This window comes from Vipera berus (genome assembly GCF_964194415.1).
Source record: "Vipera berus genome assembly, chromosome: 2".
NCBI lineage: Eukaryota > Metazoa > Chordata > Lepidosauria > Squamata > Viperidae > Vipera > Vipera berus.
In genome coordinates this window covers 148736253-148745785 of record NC_138203.1, presented here as the reverse complement: position 1 = coordinate 148745785, position 9533 = coordinate 148736253, and positions in this window count along the sequence as shown.

Genomic DNA, 9533 nt, shown 5'->3' with positions numbered 1-9533 from the left:
TTAACTGGATTTGAGATTGCTAAAAGGGTCAAATATTTGGGGGTGTTTTTGTCACCCTCTAATGCAAAGTTATATAAAAATAACTATGAAAAATTATGGGGAAAAATTCAAAAAGAAATGGAGAGTTGGAAAAAATTGCAATTGTCTTTGTTGGGAAGAATCGCAGCAGTGAAAATGAATGTCCTGCCTAAATTTCTATTCTTATTTCAAATGATACCGGTTCTTAAAAAAGATTCTAATTTGGAAGAATGGCAACGGGGTATCAATAAATTTGTTTGGGCAGGGAAAAGGACATGAGTTAAACTTAAGATTATGCAGGATACTCGTGAAAGAGGTGGTCTCAAAATGCCTAATCTTAAATTATATTATGAAGCTGCTGCGTTATCAGGAATAAGTGATTGGATCAATTTGACACAAGAGAGATTATTAAATTTTGAGGGCCACGACTTGTTATTTGGCTGGCATGCATATTTGTTGTATGATAAGAAGGTAGATAATATATTTAAAGTGCATATTCTAAGACAGGCATTGTTGAGAGTTTGGAAGAAGTATAGACATAAGTTAGACTGCAAGATACCATTGTGGGCAATTCCAAAACACGCAATAGAAAACATAAATGTTGGTTTCAAACATGATGTGACTACGTATAAGGAGATTTTAAGCTTGGAAAGAAGTGTCTGGTGTTTAAAATCGTATAACCTCTTGCGAGATGAGAAGATTGTTCAAACTTGGTTTCAATATACTCAGTTACGGGCCAGGTGGAAAGAAGATCAGAAAACTGGTTTTGCAATGACTGACGAAAATTTGATAAAGCAAATTAGAAATCAGGGTCCAGCACATATCAAACGAATATATCTTGCATTGATAGAAATTGACTCAGAAACAGAACTTTGCAAGTATGTATCCGAATTATCAGCCAAAATGTTGGAGGTGTGGTGGCGAAGATGCAACATATTTTCACATATGGTGGACCTGCAAAAAGGTTAAGGCTTTTTGGATAAAAATTTGGTGGAATATGCAGAAGATCTTCAAGCAAAGGATAAAGTTTTGTCCGCAATTGTTTTTGTTGGGTATAATTACAGATGCTACTGTTGTGGACACTAAGTTGATGTTGAATTTAATTACAGCAGCAAGACTTTTAATAGGTCAATATTGGAAGAAGGAGGAACTGCCGACTATAGAAGAATGGACTTTAAAGGTTTCTGACCTGGCGGAAATGGCAAAGATCTCGGCTTATTTGAAAGATCATTCGCAAGAACGTTATATTATGGAGTGGAAAAAATGGATTGAATATATCCAGAACAAATATGGGACTAAAAAGTTTCATTTAGCATTTGAATAAGTCTTCCTTTCTATTTTCTTTTCTTCTTATATGTAATATTAGTATTGCTTGTAGTTATCTTATATGAGCTAGAGAGTGATAGATTTAAGAATTTATTGTTGGTAGCATATGGATGTTTATGATTGTTTTTTGTTTTTATACCTTGTACTTAGCTCTGGGAAGTCGGGGGGGGGAGGGGGAAAGGGGGGGAGGGGTAGGGAGGGATAGGTAGGGGTGAGGGGAGGGGGGATTGTTAAAGATAAAATGTATTTTAAAACTTTTCAATAAAAAAAAAAAGATTCTACTGCGTGTGAATGGGCAGGTACAAAGCCTGACATCAAGCTCTTCCTTCCACACTGACATGCACTTAATTACATAAACTTAAAAGGGGTTGTGGAAACCCTCATTTTTGTAATGGACAGCTGTCACTGAATGCAGTTAACTGCTGGTAGAACTTGACCGAAAGAGATAGTGCAAAATAGAAAGGCCTGTTTCTTTTCCCTTTTATTATACACCCAAAGACAGTACAAAAATAGCATGAGCTAATAAGTTTCTACAAGAACAGTTTCACTTTACTGGCCTGAAGTTTTGCATTGTTTTGTAAGCAGTTCTTTCCCTGCCCTCCAGGCTGCTGTATAAAAACACCAGAAGTAAGCATTTTTATTTCTTCACTCTAGCTTTTAATAAGCATATTTTAGTTATGACATGAGGTCAACATGTGTGTGTATCCAGCAAACATACAGCCATCCATCTTGCTAAAGATTCAACATGGGTTTGTCTGGAATTAAGAAAGAGCTTAAAGTTATACTGACAAGCATCCCTTCATCAATCTGATTGGCAGCCTACCATCTGCTGGCTTTTTTTTTCTGGTAAATATTGTAAATCTTTGATCTTCTCTTCCATTGCTACATTGAGAAAAATGTTGGCCAAAGGTCTCTTCTGTTCAGCATGCTTCTTTGGATGGTCCTGTTGAAAGAAAAAACAAGCTGGGAGTAACACACTGGAAATAAAATGGAGGCTAAGATGCTGGAAATAAAATGGAGGCTGCTTAGGAAAGAAGATTTTTGTTTATTGATGAGCAGAACTAGCAACAGCATGCAGTTCTGGGACAGCTGACAAAATGGCTGAGTGAGTGGATGGATCATAATAGGATTCTGATTGAGATGCTCCAAAGGGTTGTGCAATGTAGTGAGCCTTGTGTCAATGGTGGTAGGTTAGTCCTATTATGTCCTAAAGGTCTTGTCCTGTCCTTAGAATTTGGGTGGGGGAATGTAAATTCTTAATCCCATCAGCTGTGGGGGCTGAAGGCATTTTGTTTATGAATAGATTGGTCCAGTCTTTCTTAATAGGTACAAAATATGCATCTCTAAAGACTTGAGGCTTCTGCTTGAGGCTGTTAAGAAAGACTGGGTCTGCTTTCTGCCTTTGTTAAGATTTTTCTCCATTTCTCCTTTGGAGAGATACAATATTCTGCCTCTTTTAATATTAAGAATAAAGAATATTTTAATCTGGGGAAGGGGGTTTTCCCACAGCCCTTAAACAGTTCCTTTTGGCCATCTTTCCACTTGCCCATGAACTAATCCAACTCAGCTTTACCAGACCATATTGGCTTCTACCTGACCTAGCAACTTAACTTCAATAGCCGTTTGCAGTCTACTTCCATCTTAGCTACCAGTCATCACCACCATTCCCTTGCTTTCTCTTCCCCAAATCCTGAAGGCATTTAAACTTCACCTCCAATGCCAGTATGGCATTTGATATTGATAGTAGCCCACCTGCAGTGCCTCTTTTTCTAGCTTACCTGTGGGCATTCAAACTGACACCTACTCTTGGTTCCTTAGCAGCAACACAAGTGCTGACTGTTTTGCTTGGATGTCTGCAAGGATATAAGAAGAATCAACAAAAAGCTGTGATCAAAAGCAGCCTAATCCCAATAGCTATACTCCCTTGTTATCAAATTAAGAATGAGGAGATTATCAAATAAGAGCAAAGAAAGACTGAAGACACAATCTTTTTTCTTTTGTACATAGGCCTCTATGAAGTGTTTGGAAGCAAATTCTTATAGGGCATCTTTCCCCCAAAATTGGAGATAAGAAATGTTGGAAGAAAGGGCTGCGTGCTCTATCATTTACCATGCCCCCATAAGCCGTCATCCTTTCTCCAGAAACCACTGGCTGAATGCAAGTCAAATTTGGAATAGGGTCTTTGAAAGCGGTTGGACTTCACCATCAGCAAAAATCCATATTTTTAAGTAGGTCTAAGTTCAAACCATTATTATTTATTTCCTAGTTTCATTTATGCAACCTGAACAAGGGGCGATGTAATAAAGCCAATATCAACATGTTTTGGGGTTCCCTGAGGAAATGGGAAAGTTTGAAGTATCCCAAGTAAAATGCCTCTCCCCACAAAAAAAGAAAAGAAAAAAGAATAATTCCACTGAGATGCACAAACCAATCATGTAATTTTGGGTAGTAGTTGAAGAAAAGAGGTGAAGTTTGGGCTGGAAGGGTAAGCAAAGGAGAATTGTCCTGCTTGTGCTTTTAGAGACTATAAGGTTATTGTGGAGAACATAGGCAACTGATAAGGATGTTGGAGAATTTTAAGCCAATGCATCTAGTTTGCCTTTTACAGACTAATTTCCTAATTGGACCACAGCTATGAAAAAAGTTGAATTTCTGGCTTCAGGAATATATACTGTACAACAAACACACACCTCATTTATCTGCCTCCTTTTCTATGTCTTCTCTAGAAATTTCAGTTATTTTAAAATTAAATGGAGGGAAGGAGATGATCTCTCTCCCATTCTCTGGACATATGTGTACATCTGTCTTATCTATCTCTCATCAATTATCTATCAATCATCCATCAACCCTCCATTACTCATCCATCTATCATCTATCTATCATCTATGTGACTATGGTTCCCCAAAGTACTATTTAGCAGTCATGCAACACTCCAGGCAAACAAGTCGCCCGTCTCTGCGCTCAAAATTTGGATGCTTGGCAACTGTCATGTAATTATGCCAGTCGCAATGTCCCAGAGTCATGTGATCATCTTTTGCGACCTTCTGATAAGTGAAGTCAATGGGGAAGCCAGATTCACCTAACAACTGGGTTACTAACTTGACTGCAGTGATTCACTTAATATCTGTGACAAGAAAGGTTATAAAATGGGGCAAAACTTAACAACTGTCTTGTTTGGCAAGAGAATTTTGGGGCTCACTAAATTGAGCGCTACCTAAATTAGGTAGGGGTTTTTGGGTTTGTTTGTTTGTTTTTTGAGAATTTTTAAAAGCTTCACAGTACAGCTGCAGCCCTGGCATTTTGTCTATCCAAGTAAGATAAGATAAGATCATCTTTATTGTCATTTTTTACTGTGGGCACAAAGGCACACATCAAAAATGAAATTTAGTTGCCTGCTCTTGAAGTGAAACACATACATGACACATACCTAAAGCATACTATGTACAACATATGTATGGACCCACACACCTACATATACATAACAATAAAATATTAAATACTGTCCATCTTGAGTATATAATGGAAGGAGGAAGTAATATCCAGAGCCAACCCAGCTTAGGTTTGAGCCAGGGGCTTCCTTTTGATAGCTGGCATCATTCAGTAGTCTTTAGAACTGGAATGGCAGGCATATTATTTTAGTTTTTACAAAGACTTTGGGTACAGCATGGATTAACTTGAACTAAAAATGGAGGGAACTCTCTCTTTCTCTCTGTTTACTATTTGCTAGCTGCAGTTCTATACAGAAACATTCCCATGGTTTTGGTCACATCCTGCTGGGTAGGATTTTAAACAGTGGGAAGTAGATTTCAGTTCATCATGTCAACACGCTTCTCTAGTGCGTTTCCTTTTCTATCACAGCTACCCTCCATTTTAGGATGGCTGCTATTGTTATTTTTATTCCAGCTAACTCATCCATACCTTCTCTGTGCGGAGCTGCTGCTTGCTGCTAATATTTATTCATATCTTAACAAGCCTGCTTTCTGGACTTGGCGCTGAGAATTATCTGGGCTTCTTCAGACTGATTGCTGATGCCGGTCATAACTCAGCAGTCAATATTATTGATTCTGTTTGGTGAATTGTGCACTGCTTGTGACGGTGGTGGTGGTGGGCCCCACAGGCTACAAAGTTATAGGCCAGTGAAAGAGCTTGACAGCTGGTGTTGGTGTGCATTACTTTGGGAAAATATGACTTCTGCTTGGAAAGCAGTGCAATTATTAGTTGTGATTGAAGTTAGGAGATAACAATCATGGAGCAGAAAAAGAGGCATGAACATACATCTTTTTTTGTATTTGCATTGCAGCAAGAATTGACTTCCCACTTGCAGGACCACATTTGTTTTATTAGACTTCTGTAATTCGCCAGCTGAGTGGATTGCAGAGGTCTAATAAAGACACATATTTGAAATGGGAAAAAAAGTCTCTAGGAATTGTTTAAATGTCTGCACAGTTCCTCAAAACAAAAATCCGTTCCAGACTTTTTATATTTCAGAAGTACGAGCGCAAGTGTGTGCGCTATTGTTAAAATTGAATATTTATTGTTTGATAATTGAATCTGGCATCTTTGCTGATCTGCTGCAAATTGCTAAGAGGTCACAGATTCTTTTCTATTTACTTCCTCTCTCTCTCATAAGCTCAGTCTTCCAGGCTGCAGACTGTGAGTAGATGTGTAAAATGATATTATTCCTCCTCCTTTATTGATATGTGGAAAGCATTCTAAGAAGGGGTTCTTATGTGATGGATTTGGATGCCATCTATACAAATTGTTCCCAATTCTGCCACAAACTCAGTCAATGTCCATGCCTATATGAGACTGGGGGACTGACCTAAACTGTGCATTAATGTGTAAACTTTGATCCTGCTGCCAATTTGTTGTATTTGATAAGCCACAAGAGTGAAGAAAAAAATCCCTGTAGAATTTTATGCAAATTATACAATATTATGTATGAGAGTTGTTGTTGTTTTTTTGCTTTTAAAGAACCCTTTTGAAAAAGAGAGGGGGAAAAATATGCTGTGAAGTTTACATAAAAAACCCCTTATTATTTTTTTTGCAAAGGAAACAAAACTTTTCCCTCTGTGTGTGGCATGGCAAATCCCCTGGCATCAATCTATTCTAAAAGGCTACATTTACATCTAGATATTGCCACAATCATTGAAACATAGGCAAGTGAATGACTTGTTGCATACTTCATATTTTGACATCATACTGCTTATGTTTATATAACGTGCTTAATGGGGTCAATTAAAGATTCAGAAGCTGTATTTGTGCAAAAAAGGTACAATGCTTTGCTCATTTTGAATCTTGGAGAAATAATATCCTAAAATATGATTCTAAAACCTAGCATGTCCTAAAACCTGGTATTCAAACTTTATTGATAGAATTCATGTTTCTTTACATGATAAAGGAGAGAATTAGCTTGGAATTAAATTCTTTCCCACTGATCACTAGGTACGTTTATGCCCCAATGGATCTGACAGCCACGGATACTTCTCCATGGGCAAATCACCTGTGACTGCACTCTGCTTATTTACAATTAATGGCTTTCTCCATAATGCACCCAAGCAGCATATTTGTAAACAAACTGTGTAGTTCACTGATGATCTTGGCATTAACGATCAAATTGAGGACTTAATTTAAAATCACTGCAGATTACTTGGACATCTCAATCAGAGCTAGGCATCTCGGGAAGGACTGCTTCAGGAACTTCAATGAAATAGCAATAGCACTTAGCAATAGCACTTAGACTTATGTAGAGCTTCATAGTACATTACAGCACTCTCTGAGCAGTTTACAATGTCATCATATTGTCCCCAACAATCTGGCTTCTCAGTTTACTGAGCTTGGAAGGCTGGAAGGCTGAGTCAACTTTGAGCTGTTCAGGATTGAACTCTGGCTGTGAGCAGAGTTACCCTGTAATACTGCATTCTAACCACTGCGCCACCACAGCTTGGTTTTTTTTTAAAGAAATGAAATGAAAAGAAGGCAATGAAATAAGGGTGTATATCCTTATAACCTATCATTCCACACACCCAAAAGCCAAATCTGTGATGTTTCCATTCAAGAATGGTTTCAGACACAACTTGTTGTGGCAATCAGTTTGATCTTAGAAAGGAAACCAGCCAACCTTGCAAACTAATTAGTAGTCCAAGAAAGACACCACAGTTCTTATGATAACAGCATCCTTCTGATTCTGCAACTCTGCTAAGCAGGGAAGGATGCTGATGTTAAAAAGCATTTACTTCTTTTGCCCGTTTGCTGGTTTATTGGGATTCCTAGGATTCCTTCCATGGTGTGGAAATCATTGTAAACAGCTTGTGGTAGTTCAAAAATTATTACAGCACCCAGTGACACTTGCCAGGCCTTCCCTTCGGCAACTGTCCTTTTGACAGATTTGTCTTAATTAAAGGCATCAGGAGGATGAGCACAGGGGAAGTGGAGACAAAAACTCAAACCAAGTTTGTGTGAGGTTTTAATTAAAAGCTTTCAGCTCCTGGTTCATATATGATGTGACAGAAAAGAGACCGATGTAGTTCCGTATTTTGCACCCAGCAGAATAGAGTGGTTTTACATTTCTTGATTTCTTTCTGTATCATGTGGGCAGTTGGGAAAGCATGGGTGCATGTCTCACATCTCATACCAGCAAGCCAGGATGAAAGACTGAAGCTGTTTTGTACATATATGAGAGGGGAAGGAAGGTAAAAAAATAATGTTATATGTTTTCTCATACCTAGAATATATATTTTGTGTCGATTTTGACATTATTTCATGTTCTTTTACCCATCCACCCACAAACATACGTATCCTCCCCCCCAAAACATGAAACTATACCATCAAATGCGAAGTTTCAGGAGAAAGCCTGTAGGTAATAAATATTAACAAATATTAACAATCTAATAGATGGCTAAGCTGTAGCATTAGTACCTCAACTGCTACCAAGCCTGTGATGTGTAAACAGGTCTATAGATGACCCTGACTGTAGCACCAAAATAATATCTTAATATAGTCAAGAAGGAGGGGAATCATCTGGATCAGAAGGACAAATGGTGTAAAGCTTGGAAGTTTTGAGTTCCAACATAGAGGTTGATCAAGGTGAGCTATTCCATTTGGAGCCCTGTGAACTAGAGTCTTTTAGACAAGGAACTTCCCTTCCCCTAGGCTTTTCTCACTAGGAGAAGAATACTTGAAACAGCAATAGCAATAGCACTTATACTTATATACCACTTCACAGTGCTTTACAGCCCTCTCTAAGCAGTTTACAGAGTCAGCCTATTGCCCCCAACAATCTGGGTCCTCATTTTACCAACCTTGGAAGGATGGAAGGGTGAGTCAACCTTGAGCCGGTGAGACTCGAACTACCAAATTGCTGGCAGCCAGCAGTTAGCAGAATTCGCCTGCAGTACTGCATTCTAACCACTGCTCTGTTGAGCAATGAGAAAAGACTGAAAGAAAATAGAGCTCTAGGCTCTAAATGACGGGATTAATCCAGTGGTGGGATTCAGATATGTGAACAACTGGTTCTCTGTGTGGATGCTGCTTCCGGAAGTCCATTCTGGGCCTGGGCAACAAAAAATTAGCTACCGGTTCTGCCATAGTGATGCGAATTGGCTGAATCCCACCACTGGATTAATCCCTCAAAGTTTTCTGCCCTTCAGTGTAACAAAGCCTTGGTGAGCCTTCAAAGGAATACAAAGCCCTAATTTAAAGCCAGATTTTGCTAGGAAGAAACTGTGATGAAATATTCATCTATTTATTTTTTTTTGCCTTGCAGAATGTATAAACACTATGTAGCATATGATAATCTAAAAATAACCATGACAAAGTTTTAAAATCAGTAAAACAGCTATTAACCATTAATTAAAATAGCTAAAATTAAGGGGGAAAACTGGTGAAAGGAAAGCCCAGTGGAAAAGGATAGTGTTTTCTAAAAACAAAACTGAATCTTGAACAGTATCCTGTGCCATGACCCTGAGATAGCCATGGAAAAGAGCCCTTCATAATAAATTCACCAGTTCCGTTTTCTAGAAGCCCCCCCCCTATGGAATGCTATGCCATTTTAGATTAAGTGGAACTTCAAAGGTTGAACTCCAGGCCAAAGTCCAAGATTCTCCAGCCATGTGTGGCTTCAAATGGCCATCTGAAGAGCAGAGAGAATGGTGATAGCCAAAACTGAACATTAGTAGGTGGGCTGGTAT